We start from the raw sequence: 17,126 nt of genomic DNA, 5'->3' as shown, positions 1-17,126 counted from the left end.
GTTGTGCCTCCCAGTTGATTTGCCCCCAGTAGATTTGCCCCCTGTAGCTGTTCCCCCAGTAGATTTGCCCCCTGTAGTTTTGCCCCCAGTAGTTGTGGCCCCTGTTGCTTTGCCCCCAGTAGTTTTGCCCCCTTTTGCTGTACCCCCAGTAGTTGTGCCCCCTGTTGCTGTGCCCCTTTGTAGCAGCTTACAAACAAACACAAAAATAAAAAAACAATACTTACCACTACCCCGCTCCTGCTTCCTGACCGCTGCTGCTGCTCCGTCTGCAAAAACACTGCAGCGATCAGGTCTGAATTAGGCCCCATGATGGGTCTGGGCTTCACACAAGTCATTCCTTCTGCCACACATAAATGTGGTCACATTCTTGATCTTGTCTTTCAGATTGGATTAGAAGTCTCTGACCTAAAAATAAACCCAGTCACGTGGTCAGACCTTCACTCAATTTGTTTCTCAGTTGCAACCCCTCAAATTATATCTTTGCCCACTGAGTTGACCAAATATCGTCCAAGAAGGGGTATTACTCCCCAGGCTTTTGCAGCAAATCTGGATCTCTCTGTGATATTGGGTGTATGTGAAGATAACTGTTCCCTAGTCCATCACTATAATAGGGATGTGATGCCTGCAATTAATATTATTGCCCCTGTGCATATACAACCTTGCAAACCACACCATCAAGGTCCCTGGCTTGACATCAATGGAAATGAGCTCAAGAAAAGAGGTTGAAGACAATGGAGGAAGGCTAACCTGGTAGAGGATAAGGTAAAACGAAGAAAGCATAATGAAGAATATCGATCCACAATCAACCTTAAGAAATCAAAGTTCCTGTCAAATGAGATTGCGGCAGCAAACAATAGGCCAGCTCAGCTTTTCCACACAGTGGAGCTGCTTTGCAAGCCAGCAAGCCATCTGTCTTCATGGACCAGCTCTGACCCAATGGATGTAAAAACATTGCTGATATTTCCTGAATTGTGTGCCCCACTACTTGTGATCTGGACCCTGACTCAACCTAGCTAATAATAGGGTGTATGGATATAATTGGCCCTGCATTTGCAAAAATAGTTCAGTGTTCTCTGCAGACAGGCATTTTTCCTAAACCCTTAAAGGAAGCAATTGTTAGACCAGGGCCGTCTTTTCGTATGGGCTCAATGGGCTCTTGCCCAAGGGCCCCAGGAGTATAAGGGCCCTCAGTGGATAGCTGAGGGTCCCCTCTTTCCAGGGGTACCAGATTTTTGAAAATCGGCCCTGGGTAACCGGAGATATCCGACTTGAAAGCAGTGGTCCCCATCCAAGCCTGTTAATTGCTCTTCCCAGCCTGATATCTCGGGTTCTGTCTGACTTAGAATATTTCTGAAGATATAAACCAAAATCTGGGACTCTCCCCTTTTGGTGGACACTGGCAGCTTGTCTCTACTATGCCCAGAACCAGAGATATCAGCCTTCAAGCAGCTGGTCCCTGCTCCAGATCCACACTCCTGGTATGCAGTTTTAGATTTTCGTTGGTGAATTGCTCTGGCTCCTGAACTCTGATCCCAAAGTACCTAGAACCTTCTGAAAGGTGAGACTCTCTAGTTTTTTATCCCATTCAAAGCTAAGAAATATATTTTCAGGAACTTGAGATATCTGCAGTCAAGCAAGCTGCCCTCCCACCGGAAAATGATGAATATTAAGCACACTCCACTATCCACCCCTCCCCTATGTATTAAACACCACCTACCACCCTGGAAGTCATGTACAAGGGCCCCTTCTACAGTTTACTGTTCTCACTCCCGCCCCATCTGTGCAGTAATGGAGTAATTGGCAGAAATGACTGCTCCAGGTCCTACATGCTGAGCGGAAGATAGAACGCCCCCTACCGCCCGCGGGACATCAAAGCTGCCGCTGATAGCACCCCCACCCCTACTGCTGGAAGATGGGTAGGGGGCCCAGTGCATTGCTGTGCCCAGGGGCCTACACTGCTGTTAAGACGGCTCTGTGTTAGACCTCTTCTTAAAAAACCTGGCAACCCATGATATTTATGATTCATTCCAATCAGGAATCAGGAGAAGACATAGCACTGAAACAGCCCTGGTGTGAGTGTGTGTGTGTGTGTGTGTGTGTGTGTGTGTGTGTGTGTGTGTGTGTGTGTGTGTGTGTTAACTTCTCTTCTAATGGCAGGAGATGACTGTTCAATCTTAATTCTTCTGGATCTCTCTGCAGCATTTGATACCATGAACCATAGGCTCTGATTGAGCACCTGAAAAATGTCTGTGGACTGGATGGCGCAGTCCAGTGGCGGAACTAACATCGGTCCAGCTGCTGCATTGCACCAGGACCCTCTGAAGTGAAGGGGTCCAAAGACAGTGGCATTACTAAAAGTCACACTGTCTCATTGTATGCCGCCGCCAGCGCTGCACCACCTGCCGCCAGTCCGACTTCCCCAGTAAATTACAATAGCATGCTGCTGTTTCGGGAGTCTGAACACTGCTGCGAGTGTGACTGTCTTCGGTCCAGATCTGGCCCAGCAGTAAGGGGTCACTATCCCCTCTCCACTTAGCTCCTCCCCTTTCTCTGATCTGGCTTCCTCTGTGAGGCAGTGCAAAAGAGGCTGTCCTTAATCTCCTACTGACTGTCCCCGGCGTTAAGAAGAGAAGCGGCAAGAAGGGATCAGACTGGGAATAAACATACAGTATGACACCCAAAGACCTTTGGGTCATTTGAACAACAGAGGTAGCTGGGAATTATGGTTCCCATCTACTGTTGTCTACCAGACCTACAAAGATGTATTAAACCTTCTAAAGAGGGAGTTTCAGGCAGTGCCATATGCGCTTTAAGTTGGGCCCTACTATCAGAAAAGAAAAGGATCAAGTCTAATGAACACTGGGATCCTGTCTAAGGGATTGTGCACATGCTGTATGAATTTACGCTGGTTCTGCTCGCTTGTAGTATTATGCTACCCAAGGGCAGTGGAGAATTTCCTGTGAGATACGTGAGGCACATGCCTAGGAGTGGCACTTGTTTGGGGGCGGCACTTGGATGCTTGTGTTGTGGTACTGTCAGCCCAAAAAGTACCAGTAACTGCAAACTATTACAACTCTGCTGTACCGTATGCCATCTTGAATGGAGTGGAAATGGGAAGGACATGCATATACTATCCCTTTAAGCTGTACCACTTATACCCCTTTTCCTTCTGTAGCATGGGTCGCATCCGTGTCGCCTGACATGGCTGCGACCCGTGCTACAGCCCCCTTTCCCACATCGCTCACTAACCCAGCATATTGCCGGGTTGGTGACGCTGCTAGTGACGCGGCAGGGGCGGTGCTGGGAGCTCACATGATCTCTCAGCGCCGCCCTCCCATACACTGTGAACGGGAGCTGTGTCGCCTCGACACGGCTCCCGTTCACACTACACAGCTTACCGGGTTGAACACGTGTTCAACCGGGCAAGCTACCTGGGTAGGATTCCCTGGATCACTTGACCCGGGAATTTGCAGGGGGAACCTTTTCCACTAAGAAAAAACACGGGTAAATGCGCGCCCCCGCGCATTTACCCATGTTTTAAAAGCTAGTGGAAAAGGGGTATTGATAAATATGTATACATGATTCAAAAGAAAAAAAATGTAATAATGGCTTTTTGTTTATTATTCTATCTGTGAATTGCCTATTATCAAATGAGGATTTATAACCAATCAAAATAATAAAATTATGCAGGCTGGGGGCAACCGTTTCTGCTGTGCTTAGGTGTGCCCTCACCCCTAAATCTGCCCCTGCCCAAGGGTTGAGTGTTGTTTAATTGTTCATTAAAAGGGATATAGGGGGTTATCCAGAGTTGATTGCAGTTTTTGCAAAATTAGCAAAAACTGCTACTGATCAACTCACATGCTGGGCGCCACCCACCACAGGGCAAGGTCGTCCGACATGTATAGCGCTGCCCTGTGTTGCATTCACAATTACACTGCAATCTCATTGCAGATTAAAAAAATAGGTTGACACCTGCATGCGCAGTCTGGCTGCGTATGCAGGTACACCCCCGCCATATTTCCAATCGCAGGAAAACGCAGGCGACGTCATTGGGCCATCTCAAACAGTCATGACATGCCTGAATTTCCTACTCTATTGCGCCCCTGAACGCCCGCCGCCTGTCAATCACTTTACGATCGCATCTTTCTGCATAATGAAAGTTCATGCATGCATGATGCATGCACTGTGCATGCGCAGGCGGTCAAAAAGCGGTTGTTTGAGACTTTAGCAAAGGTATGATCAGATCTGAATACCCCCATAGTTCTGCAGTGATCTGTGAGTTTATAAACTCCAGTCACTGACTGAGGCTCTCATTTTCTAACAGCCGAAGATTTTATATATAGCTGAGCAGTTACACGCTCTGTTGTTACACAAAACAGTTGCTTAACAATAGCTCTGCAGCAACATTTCCTCTACTGGCCGTTTTTGTTCAGTAATGAATATGCTCTGTTGTGACCCTACTCACTGTGCCAGCAGAACACAATGTGATGCAGAAATGCAGGTTTCAGGAATTTCCTGTTTAAAGTCTGCAGAAGATTTACCCTAATCTTAGTGCAATCTAAGCATTCATGGCTCTTTTTCCCCTTGCTTCTTTGTGTTTTATTGCAGTGTTAAGACTTGCAAAGGTCAGATAATGATTTCTATATCAGCACACAAATTTTACAGGTATTCCATCTGAAATGCTTTCATACTGATGTAGTATCTGGGAACTTTGGTATGCGTGAAGAAGTGACACTTCTCCCAGGGAGCAGAGCCTGCAGAGTGGAACAATATGGAACCTTTAAATTGCCAACAAACTCACTTGTGATTTTACGGATAATGGTTATTTTGCCAGTCTCCATAACTTTGAATGGGGTGGTCTTCAGTATGCCGGCGGTCGGGCTCCCGGCGACCAGCATACCGGCGCCGGGAGCCCGACAGCTGGCATACCGACACTTATTCTCCCTCGTGGGGGTCCACGACCCCCCTGGAGGGAGAATAAAATAGTGTGGCGCGCGTAGCGTGGCGAGCGCAGCGAGCCCGCAAGGGGCTCATTTGCGCTCGCCACACTGTCGGTAAACCGGCGGCCGGCCTCCCGGCACCGGTATGCTGGTCGCCGGGAGGCCGCCCGCCGGCAGATCGTAGTGAACCCTTTGAATGAACAGGACTTCCACCAAAATTAGGTCCAATGTGGCCGAAGCAGAGTTTTCTACAATTATTCCAAAGTCCTCAACATAATTTGCATTAATTAGAAAAGCTGCAATTTCGTCCACATGCAAAGTGGCAATTATTTTATTATTAATAATAATAATTTTATATATATATAGCGCTCTTTCTCCAGTAGGACTCAAGGCACTTAACAGATACATAGCATAATATAGTACAGAAACAAGATGTGTACTAGTTGATAACAGTCGCATATACAGTCACCTGTTTAGGGTGTGGTAAAATTTGTTGACGTTAAGCATTCAGATTTCTGTAGTAGAGGTGAGTATTGCTTGTCCTACTCCTAACCCTAACCCTAAAACTGTCCAAAAATGGTCTGTCAACATCCACAATGTTGACATTTTGTCACGTCAACATTTGACAATCGACATTCAGACATTCTGAATATTGAATTTAAGAATGTATATCCCTGTTTACACCAGGCATACATCACATACAGTTACCACTCAGGCCCATATTGGTAACCATTTATTTTATTTGTATCAAACACATTTTATATGAGACATTAATAAACAAAACTGTAAAAAACAAAGTCTACAATTCAGCAGAAATCGCTCCACATCTCACGCAAAAGCCTAATACCCAAGCTATGATCATTCAATAGGGCAGATATATGAAGGCTTGGAGAGAAATAAAGTGGAGAGAGATAAATGTGGCAACCAATCAGCTCCTAACTGCCATGTTACAGGCTGTGTTTGTTAAATGACAGTTAGTAGCTGATTAGTTTGTATGTTTCCCAGGCCATAACACAGAAAATTACGGTAGATGTATGAAGCAGTGAAAAGAGTGGAGAAGTTAGCCAGTGGAGAAGTTGCCCATGGCAACCAATCAGCTGCTATGTATAATTTTATAGCATGCACTTGATAAATGTTGCTTCAAAGCTGATTGGTTGCCATCACCAACTTCTCCACTGAATTACTACTCCACTCTTTTTTTTCACTGCTTCATACAGCTCCCCATTGAGCTTTGAGCTCTGGTGGATGTTTGTCTTTGCCATTGATACATTAAATGGTTTACAAAATATACATCAAACTGCACAAAAAAGTTGCTGTTGACAAAAGTGTAACTTATACCCCTTTTCCACTTACGAGCACGGGTCGCAGCCGGGAGCCTGACACGGGAGCTGCCCCCTGCTGCGAGCCGTGCTCGGCCCCTTTCCCATCAGCAGTCACAACCCGGCATATGCCGGGTTGGTGACGCTTCTAGTGACGCGGCAGGGGCGGCGCAGGGAGATCACATGATCTCCCAGCGCCGCCCTTCCATACAGTGTCAATGGGAGCCGTGTCGCATCGACGCGGCTCCCGTTTACACTACAACCCTACCCGGATCATTCCCGTGTCCTACCCAGGTAAATAGCCGGGTAGGATTCATGGGTCACTTGATCCGGGTTTACCCTTTTCCACTTGCAAAAAACACGGGTAAATGCGCGCCCCCGTGCATTTACCCGTGTTTTTTGAGCTAGTGGAAAAGGGGTATAAGTCAATTCTGCCCCTCGTAGCTACAGTATCAATAGAATCACAAATATAATATTCTTGATTTAAGTATAAAAACTGCTTGTGTGAGTAGAATACCCTTATCAAAGAACCATTCTGTTACTCTCAAATGGCAATTACAGATATTTGGAGAAGACAGGAAATGAAATGTCTTAGTAATTGAAGTTCTTTCTTGGTGGCCAGCCAAAAGGCATTACTCGAAATTAAATGAAAATGCATGCAGATTAAAATATAGGTCAAAATGCATCCACAGATCGATGCCAATTTTATATAATATGGGAATATATAAACGTAGCTTGGAAAATTCTGTTTCTTTTTTTGCTTTATAGTAAAGGAAAATACAGCTGTCTTTGGTAGTTAAGTTTTAAAGGTGAGGATATTAATTCCTTTGGAAGAGCAAGTAGAAGGGGACACTTCTACTTTATATCAGGCACTTATCTAGAAAACATTACCCCAGTTAATAATATCTGACATTTGAGAATTCTAAAGTGCTCTAGTACCTACTATGATTGAGACTTGGGGGGCTTCAGCCAGGTACGAGTATCTGTGTCAGGCAACTTGGAAGTAAAATGAACAACATAAAGCTACTTGCATCTTCTAAATGGAACCAGCTCTGGCTCATTTCCCCTGTTACAACAAAGTATGAAGCTGCTCTTACATTTGGTTTCAAAGAGACATGGGCCTGCAATGGAAGTTACTTAGTTTGCAATTATGACTGAGGTAGACCTGAACTCATATACATCAGTCAGTAGGAGTTTATCTAGCGAATGCTAGAGGGCTTCTTCCCATTGATAGTACTTCATTTATCAGCATGACTGCTATAGTATATGAAGTTACAGCCATCTATTTGCATTACTTAACTGACATTTCCATGTAGCATTTTTCCAGACAAAAACGAGAATCATCAGATATTTGCATTTGCTATGCATTTGTGTTTAATTAGATTTTATATGGCAACACTGCTGTATATAATCTATCCATAGATCAGTAGAGCAAAAGTAAAACTCAAAGATGGCATAGCAATCCTTTTGCCTCTACAAACATATTGTTGCTATATCTTCACTCACCTTAACTCCCATTCTTGAGGAATGCATTTTAAACTAAATCCACTCATTTATTATGTGACTTGTTGAAACATGACAATGGCATGCAGTTCTGAAAACAGCTCAATCACAACTATTGGAACAACAGACCCCTCTAAACTGGGGTTTCCAAAGATCGATCGATCTATCTATCTATCTATCTATCTATCTATCTATCTATCTATCTATCTATCTATCTATCTGTCTGTCTGTCTGTCTGTCTGTCTGTCTGTCTGTCTGTCTGTCTGTCTGTCTGTCTATCTATATACTGTATGTACACACACACACACACATATATATATATATATATATATATATATATATACAAACAAATATAGAAAACCATAGCACTCGCCACCCCAGAAGTGGGGTGCAGCGTCCGCACTCGCCACTCATAGGGTGGGGTGCATGCAGCCCATGGCCACCTACCCAAATACCCTATGAGTGGCGAGTGCGGACGCTGCACCCCTCTTCTGGGGTGGCGAGTGCTGTGGTTTTCTATATTTGTTTGTATATTGCGGGGTTAATCTTTGGTTAACTCTTATTAACTGTGGCCACAGGCCTTTTTCATGCACCCCTGTGTAAACTCATTTGTTCTAAACCTGTGTCAGCTGCTCCTTAGTAATTTATCAGCCAGTGTCAGGTGACTAGTGTACCTTTAAAAGCCATAAGATATGTGGCAGGTATACCTTAAACCTAGTGGGCATATTTGCAGTTATATTATGTGTGATACAGTTGCCAGGTTTTAATTTTTAAGACTTTGTGATAGTGTAGGACCTGCAAGAAGGTTTGCAGGCTTCCGTGCATTGGCCAATTCACTAACTAAACCCCCATCATTTATTTATTGATGTTGTGAGGACAAGTGAGCTTGCTATGGTGAGTGCTGAATTTCCTGTTTGTGTATATATATATATATATATATATATATACTGTATATATATGTATATATATATATATATATACACCTTACTGAAATATTATGCTATGTTTACTTTCTTAATCTAAAAACCCGCAAATACGTTAAACAAGGATTAGAAATGGAAAAGCCAGCTCACAGATAATATTTTAAAATGGGTCAATACTTATGAATCCATGGAATAAAAGATTACAGTTTACTTTGCAAAATAAAACAGCAGCTATTATCAGTTTGCTACCAGGCTAAAAAACACAAGATATTATACATATATCCCTTTCACACCGCACAAACAACCCGGTATCGACCTGGCATATTGCTGGGTCGACATGGGTCAGTGTGCGGTGTGAAAGCGCCATGTCAGATTTCCCGGGTTGCCTGACCCAGTAATTCAACCCGGGTTATAAGCAGTTTTATTCCCGGGTTGAATACCGGGTCAGTGGCTCTGTAAATGGATTCCCGGGTTGAGACGATCCGGGCAGGGCCGGCTCTACCATTAGGCAGCTTTAGGCAGCTGCCTAGGGGCGCCAGCTTCTGGAGGGTGCCACTGAATTAATCTAGCAAAAAAACTAAAGGATGTCTCTGTATGCGACCTCCTCCTTTTACAATGGGCTAGCTGCTGCTGTGGGTCTAATCAGGTCCAGCTACCACTATCAGGCTGTACCACATAGTGCCTCAGCGCTTCCTCTGTGCTGACATGAGTAACATCAAGTCATGTGAAGGCACATAGGAGGCGGATGTAATGCCCCCACGGCCGCTCCTCATAGCCCTGATGCACCTCATGCAGGGGGGTTGCAGGTTAGGGGGCACCAGGTTGAAGCTTTGCCTAGGGTGCATAGAGACCTTGCACCGGCCCTGGATCCGGGATCTGTTTACAAGATAGGGAGAGGAGGCGCTGAGATGAGCTCATCTCCCAGCACCGCCTCCACCTCTGCTGCCGGCTCCGCCCCCATCGCTATGGCAACCGACCCGGCAATATGCCGGGTCTGGAAGCCAGCAGAAAGAGGTAGGAGAGTCTTCAATGCTGGATCCCATCTGGAAACGACCAGTTTCTAATTCCCGGGTGGGATCCGGCATTGGAGATATGAAAGGGGTATAACGGAGCAATAGAGATAGAGGAGCACACGGAGGATACATAAACCTATTAACTGCAAAGAGATTCTCTGGCTTTGGGAGTAATATTTTTTGAAATCTATAGACCATAGTGGGTCTGTGCATGTAATATTAGGGCCTGAACCCTCACCCACACATCCTTACAGCCCAACATTTTTAATTAAAATCGGGAAAGGAGGACAGAGTGTTCCTTATGGACACACAGGGTCCTAGTAGTGTAGATCCAGTCAACATTCATCCACTATGCACTGTCTCAGTCTACTTTTTCCTATTCAATTTCAAAATTCTCTCTCCAGTATCCTTTATCTAAAGGCCCCCATACATCAGCAGTCACAAAAAATATTTTCACAGATTCTGTGATCCCCCCCACCCCAATTTAAATATTCCCCAATCCGCCAATCTGCGCCCATGCATTACAGATATTTTTCAGTGATTTGATTATTTTCAGCAAATACAAATCTGCAAATCTTGAAAGGCTTATCAGTTTACTAGCAATGATCTGCACATCTGCTCATTGTTATCATACACTAGGGGGAAATGTAATAGGGTGTCAGAATCAGAATGTGAGAGATTTGGGGAGAATTCCGTTTTTTTTAAAAGTGGCAATCATTTACATAACAAAACCCGGTTGATTTTGCAATGTAAATGATTGCCACTTTTAAAAAAAACAGGAGAATTCTCCCAAAATCTCCCACTTTCTGATTCTCACTCCCTAGTACATTCCCCCCTAGCATTCCACATCCCTGATTCATCTGTGATTCAAAATGTTGAAAAACCTGATTTACCAATTCAAATTGACTTTTGGTCTGAATCTGCAATCTGTGAACCACACACAATGCAGATTTACACAATTATCTGCAAAACACCAAATTGCCTCAACTGATGGCTGATGTATGGGGGGTCTTAACCACTTTCAGTTCTTCCCTCCTTACTACTCTGGTGCCATGATCTGTTTTGTTTCTTGCACCCACCAGCCTGCACAAGCAGATCCAAACCTTATGACCACAAACCACACTGTCATGTACTCTTTCTCTCTCTGCTGTTTCTAATGGTTACCGGCAACATGACACCCAACTTAAGGCAATCACAACATTTTAAACATAATCATCTGATTTAATAATTGCAATTACATGTATTACTATTTTTAACAGGGTAATTATTTGAAGAAAAAAAAAAGCACTATTGGTTGCCATCCTTTGGAATCCTTTCCATGGTCTGTTACTATCACAGAACATACTGGAGAGAATAGATTCCTTATTGCCGGCTAACGTTAGCACTTGCAAAGCATAGGCACAGTCTAATGGACCCTTGGTGTTCACCTGGAACTCCTGTACGGGGATATAGGCTTTGAATTTCTGGATAATATTAGAGATGTGCGATGGACACTTTTCTGGATTTGTGTATTGGTTTTGGATCTCGATCTCCATTCGTGTTTTGGGTTTGGATTGGTTTTGCCAAAACCACCCTACCGGTTTTGGATCTGGATTTTTTTTTTTTTAAACATAAAAACAGCTAAAATCACAGAATTATTATTTTTTTTGTTCCTACAGTATTATTAACCTCAATAACATTCATTTCCACTCATTTCCAGTCTATTCTGAAGACCTCACAATATTGTTTTTAGGCCAAAAGGTTGCACTGAGGTAGCTGGATGACTAAGCTAAGTGACACAAGTAGGCGGCACAAACACGTGGCCCATCTAGGAGTTGCACTGCAGTGGCAGACAGGATGGCAGTTTTAAAAACTAGGTCCCAAAGAGAACATAATGCAAAGAAAAAAAAAGTGCAAAATGGAATTGTCCTTGGATTTTTTTATGTTGTACAAACAGGACATGCACACTTTAACAAACCAATCATTTCAGCGACAGGGTCTGCCACACGCCGATCGCTGACAAGATTACCGGCTGCTCTAAACACTCTTTTGGAGTACACACTGGAGGGGAGGCAACTTAGGTAAAATAAAGTCAGTTTGTGCAAGGGCCTCTAAATTGCCTCTTTTTCCTGCCAGTATACATACGGACTGTCTGACATGCCTACTTGGATGCTGTCACTTATATAATCCTCCACCATTCTTTCAATGGTGACACCATCATATGTAGTGACAGTAGACATGTCAGTGATTGTTGGCAGCTCCTTCAGTCTGGACCAGATGTCAACACTTTCTCCTAACTGCCCTGCATCACCGCAAGTGGGTCGGCTAGGATATTTTATTATTTTCCTCGCAGCCCCAGTTGTGGGAGAAAATGAAGGAGGAGCTGTTGATGTGTCACATTCTGCTTGAGCTGACAATTTTCTCACCAGCAGGTCTTTGCACCTCTGCAGACTTGTGTCTGCTGGAAAGAGAGATATTACATAGGCTTTAAACCTAGGATCGAGCACGGTGGCCAAAATGTAGTGATCTGATTTCAACAGTTTGACCACCTTTGAATCCTGGCAAAATGAATGAAGGGCTTCATCCACAAGTCCCACACTGCGCTTGAGTCAGGTGCATTCCCCCTCCTTTGCCTATGTCATAGGTGGATGTATAGGCTTAAATGGTCTTTTGCTGCTCCTCCATCCTCTGAAGCATATATAGGGTTGAATTCCACCTCGTTACTACCTCTTGCTTCAGGTGATGGCAGGGCAGGTTCAAGAGTGTTTGCTGATGCTCCAGTCTTCGACACGCAGTCGCTGAATGTTGAAAGTGTCCCGCAGTTTTTTGGGCAACCCTGTACAGCACCCATAACAGCACAGTACATCACAGGACAGCACCCCTAACAGCACACAGGACAGCACCCCTAAAGAGCACACACTAACCCCACCTGACGCCACCACCCAATGAGAGACAGAGGTCTGTCTCCCTCACTCTCATAGTCTGGAGTGAAAATGGCAATGACGCGTGTCTCCTTATATTGAATCCAAAACCCGCGAGAATCCGACAGCGGGATGGTCACGTTTTGCCTCGTTCTAGGATCCGAGTCTGGCGTGAAGTCCCGAACCGGACTCGGTTCCCATCTCGGATCGTGACGTTCGGGAGGGGCCTATACTCTCCTTCTTTAATCTTTTGCTGTTGATGTATTTAAAAAACTTTTTGGGGTTTGATTTACTTTACTTTGCTACTAGCTTTTTAGTTTCTATTTTAGCCACTCATTTCTTTTTTGCATATTTTGTTACAATCCTTGTAGTACTGGAATGACTGCTTTCCCGTCTGATTTATATTTTTTGAATGCTCGCCTCTTTTTGCCCATTAGTTCTTTAATCATATTCTTAAGCCACATTGGTTTGGAATTAATACTTCTCTTTTTGCTGCCCATGGGAATAAATTTACGAGTATAATTATCGAGCAGTGTTTTTAGTAACTCCAATTTCTCCGTAGTATTTTTACCTTGAAACATTTCCCTTTCAATGTCCCTTATAGCTTCCTTCATCATGTCAAAGTTGGCTTTGCTAAAGTTTAGGGTCCTAGTTGAGCCTATTAAGGACTGCTTATGAAAACTGATATTGAATGTGACCATATTGTGGTTGCTGTTTCTCATGGGCTCCCCTACTATTATATTTGATACCCCATTTTTTTGTTAATACCAGGTCTAAGATTGCATTGTACCTAGTTGCTTCCTTGATTAGTTGAAGTAAGTAGTTATCATTTAGTGTGTTTACAAACCTACTACCCCTAGCAGTATCACATGAATAATTTGTCTTTTTAATCTCCTGATAGTTAAAATCTCCCATCACTATTACATCACCTAATCCTGCCGCTTTATAAATTTGCTTCAGTAACAATTCCTCATCAGACAAGTTAATACTAGGTGGCATGTAGCATAGCCCTAATACTATCTTTTTTGATCCCTTACCCCTGTATGCAATTTCTACCCATAACGTCTCAACAGTATTTATAGTCCCCTCATGAATATCCTCCCATATATCAGGTTTTAAAAATGGCTTTACGTAAAGACATACCCCTCCACCCAGTTTATTTCATCTGTCTCTCCTGAACAGCATATAACCCTCCAGACTGACTATCCAATCATGAGATTCGTCACACCAAGTTTAGTAATGCCTATAATATCACACTGTTTGCTTGCTGCAAGGACTTCTAGTTCCCCCTTTTTTCCTGTAAGGGTTCTAGCGTTTACATAAATACAATTAATATAAATATTTCCCTTAGTGCTAGGGACAACATTTTCTATATGCAGTAATGATAACCCATAAATCGTCGTTAGTTAGTGTTTTGCCAATACCTTTGGTAATACCCTTGTTAGTACCCATGTTAATACCCTTGCCAGCTGTTCTTTCCCTCCCCTTTTCTCCACCCCCATTTCGTTCACTACCTCCATCCTCACTAGTCTCACTGCATGACCCGTAGATTCTAGCTAAACCCTCCTCCCCAGGCACATAGTTAAAAAACTCCTCCAACCCTCTAACCATAAGTATAATGGGGAGATATAAAAGCTCCTCCCTAAGTTCCTAGATGCCAAAACACTGTGCTTAGCGTCTCTGTATAGTATTTTATATTTGAGTACTAAGTAGCACGAACAGCTTGTAACATACTCTGCTCTAAAGGCTAATGCTGCAAGTGTTATCTTTATAAATATAATGGGGAGACATAAAAGCTCCTTTCTAAGTTCCTGGATGCCAAAACACTGTGCTTAGTGTCTCTGTACAGTATTTTCTATGTGAGTACTAAGTAGTACAAACAGCTTGTAACATACTCTGCTCTAAAGGCTACAGCGGTAAGTGTTATCGTTCTAAGTATAATGGGGAGAGATAAAAACTCCTCCCTAAGTTCCTGGATGCCAAAACACTGTGATTAGCGTCTCAGTACAGTATTTTCTATTTGAGTACTAAATAGCACGAACAGCGTGTAACGTACTCTGCTCTAAAGGCTACAGCAGCAAGTGTTATCTTTATAAGTATAATGGGGAGAGATAAAAGCTCCTCCCTAAGTTCCTGGATGCCAAAACACTGTGCTTAGCATCTCTATACAGTATTTTCTATCTAGCCAGAAAACCCGCACCCCATGCAAGCTGGGCAGACAATTGGAGGGAACCCGACACACGATTGCTTGCCTTTTCCCTTTGCAGTCCCAAATAAACTAGTGGCCAGTCTGCCCCGGAAGCCAAGAGTCTCCTCTTTTAAATGGTACCAGGCTTAAGTCTCTGAGACACCCAGAACCGGAAATATCGGGGTGCAAAATGTACCCATTTTCCCATAGACTATAATGGGCCCGTTAATTCAGACCCGCCATGGGTTCCAATGCTTACAGTTAGCCTTATGGGGGTCACAGAAACTTGGTGTTGGTATCCTCTGATTGCTAATCATCTCCTCATCTCCCCTTCCATACAAACCTGGTTCTGTGCAGATTGGACCACCAGAACCGGAGATATTAAGTTTTAAACCCATTTTCATTTAATTTGATAGCTCACATAAACCTAACGTCAATGGACCATTGCTTTAACACGTTCGATTTTGTCTGCATAGACAATTTTTATTTATTGGTTTATCTACGGGACCTCATTGCCACAGTGTATTAAATAGCGTAATGAAACGCCTATACAGCATTACCCACACAGTGTACAGTAAAGTAGTTCTTGCGCTATAGTGTACTGTATTTCAATGGAGACCACATGCATGTGCAATGGTGATTTTAAAAAGCGACATCTGGTAAATGATCGCAGGTATTACACTCATTGGTAATGCCAAACGTCATGATAAGCTCTGTGAGCCTCCCTACGACTAGGCCTGCAGCCTTGCATACAGGCACGCTGCAACTCAGTGATTGGGACTAATGCCAAAGACAGCATAGATGAGCAGGGCTCCATCTGTATGTCCCTGCTTTATGTACAGTATGTACAATTTTCGGTTGCTGGGCCTTCACTTCCTGTGTGTGTCAACTCCACGGACAGACAGGAAAGGTGAGTCAGCTCCTGTATAGGAGCTGCTGGGGGTGGTGTTGGGGGGAGGTCTGGGCTGGGGAAGGTGGTGGTGAGGGGGGAGTCTCAGTGCCCTGGAATAGCAGGTGAGGCCTCTCCTGCTAGAGTCACAAAGCATTGGGAGATCACTAGCTCTAATAGTCTACTCTAAACTGACAGAATTTTTGTATAAGCAGACAATTTCATATCAGGCCCATGCTTCATCATATACTCGGCACTTGTATATTTGGTATACCTAAATTCTGTTTCAGACAATACAATCGCCCTCTCCACTGTGTGTACATGACTACAGTTTAAAGTAAATTTTCTTATCCTTTTAGAATATGAAAATATGTGTGCCTGGGTTAGACGTCTATGCATGCGTGTTGCTTTCCATGTATCATTATGACATACAACACACAAGTGTCTATGCATATTATGAATTGGGGGCACTGCTGTGAGGTATATTATGGATTGGGGGCACTGCTGTGAGGTATATTATGGATTGGGGGCACTGCTGCAAGGAATATTATGGATTGGGGGCACTGCTGTGAGGTATATTATGAATTGGGGGCACTGCTGTGAGGTATATTATGGACTGGGGCACTGCTGCGAGGTATATTGTGAACTGTGGGAACTTCTGTAAGGCATACTTGGCCTCACCCTAGAAAAAAAACTGACGGTGTGCCTTGGCATTATTAGCATCTTGGTCAGTGTGCTTTGAGTGAAAAAAGGTTGAAAATCTCTGTTCTCCAGCCATACCTCACATTCTAAACTAAACTGCTTCAATTCAGTCTTCTCTTATTGTTCTGCTTACCATCGGTGATAGCATTTAAGTTCAAGAGGGTTTCATTGCTTTCAGGCCTGTTTATAACACACAGTAACATAAATCAAAATATGCAACAAAAAGCACAATGTAAACACAATGCTACTGACTCACATTGCAAACACACCTGCTAACTTTTCTACAGAGCTGCTTGCCAGCATAAATGTCATTTTACCCATTATTGCCTTCCCTCTCAGAAAAGCTTGGACTTGGAGAGTTACAAAGTAGAGAAGGCCTTCACAGATAAGTAAATGAATCTACAGAGGCACTTACCTGCCTGCAAGTTATACAGGGGTGATACAAAACATGAAGCATCACCCAACACTGAGTGGTTAGGAGTAATACAATCAACATCATCAATTCTTACCCATACGGTATACATATGGCTAGTTTACACTTGTACAGTCGGCGGGCATAAAAATGTTGTAAGAAGACTTTCAAATTTGACAAAATCTCGGTGCTTGCCTTCGGGGTCCCCATAATGTAAAGGCTCATACACACTAGGAGATTTTCATTTCAAAAGACTTTGACAACATCTCTGAAAGATATATCTTTCACACAAAGTATTGCATACACACTGAGCTATTTTCCCAAAGAGCAAGAGATT

This window comes from Pseudophryne corroboree, chromosome 2 (assembly GCF_028390025.1).
Source record: "Pseudophryne corroboree isolate aPseCor3 chromosome 2, aPseCor3.hap2, whole genome shotgun sequence".
Taxonomy (NCBI): domain Eukaryota; kingdom Metazoa; phylum Chordata; class Amphibia; order Anura; family Myobatrachidae; genus Pseudophryne; species Pseudophryne corroboree.
Note: the sequence above shows the minus strand (reverse complement) of the source record.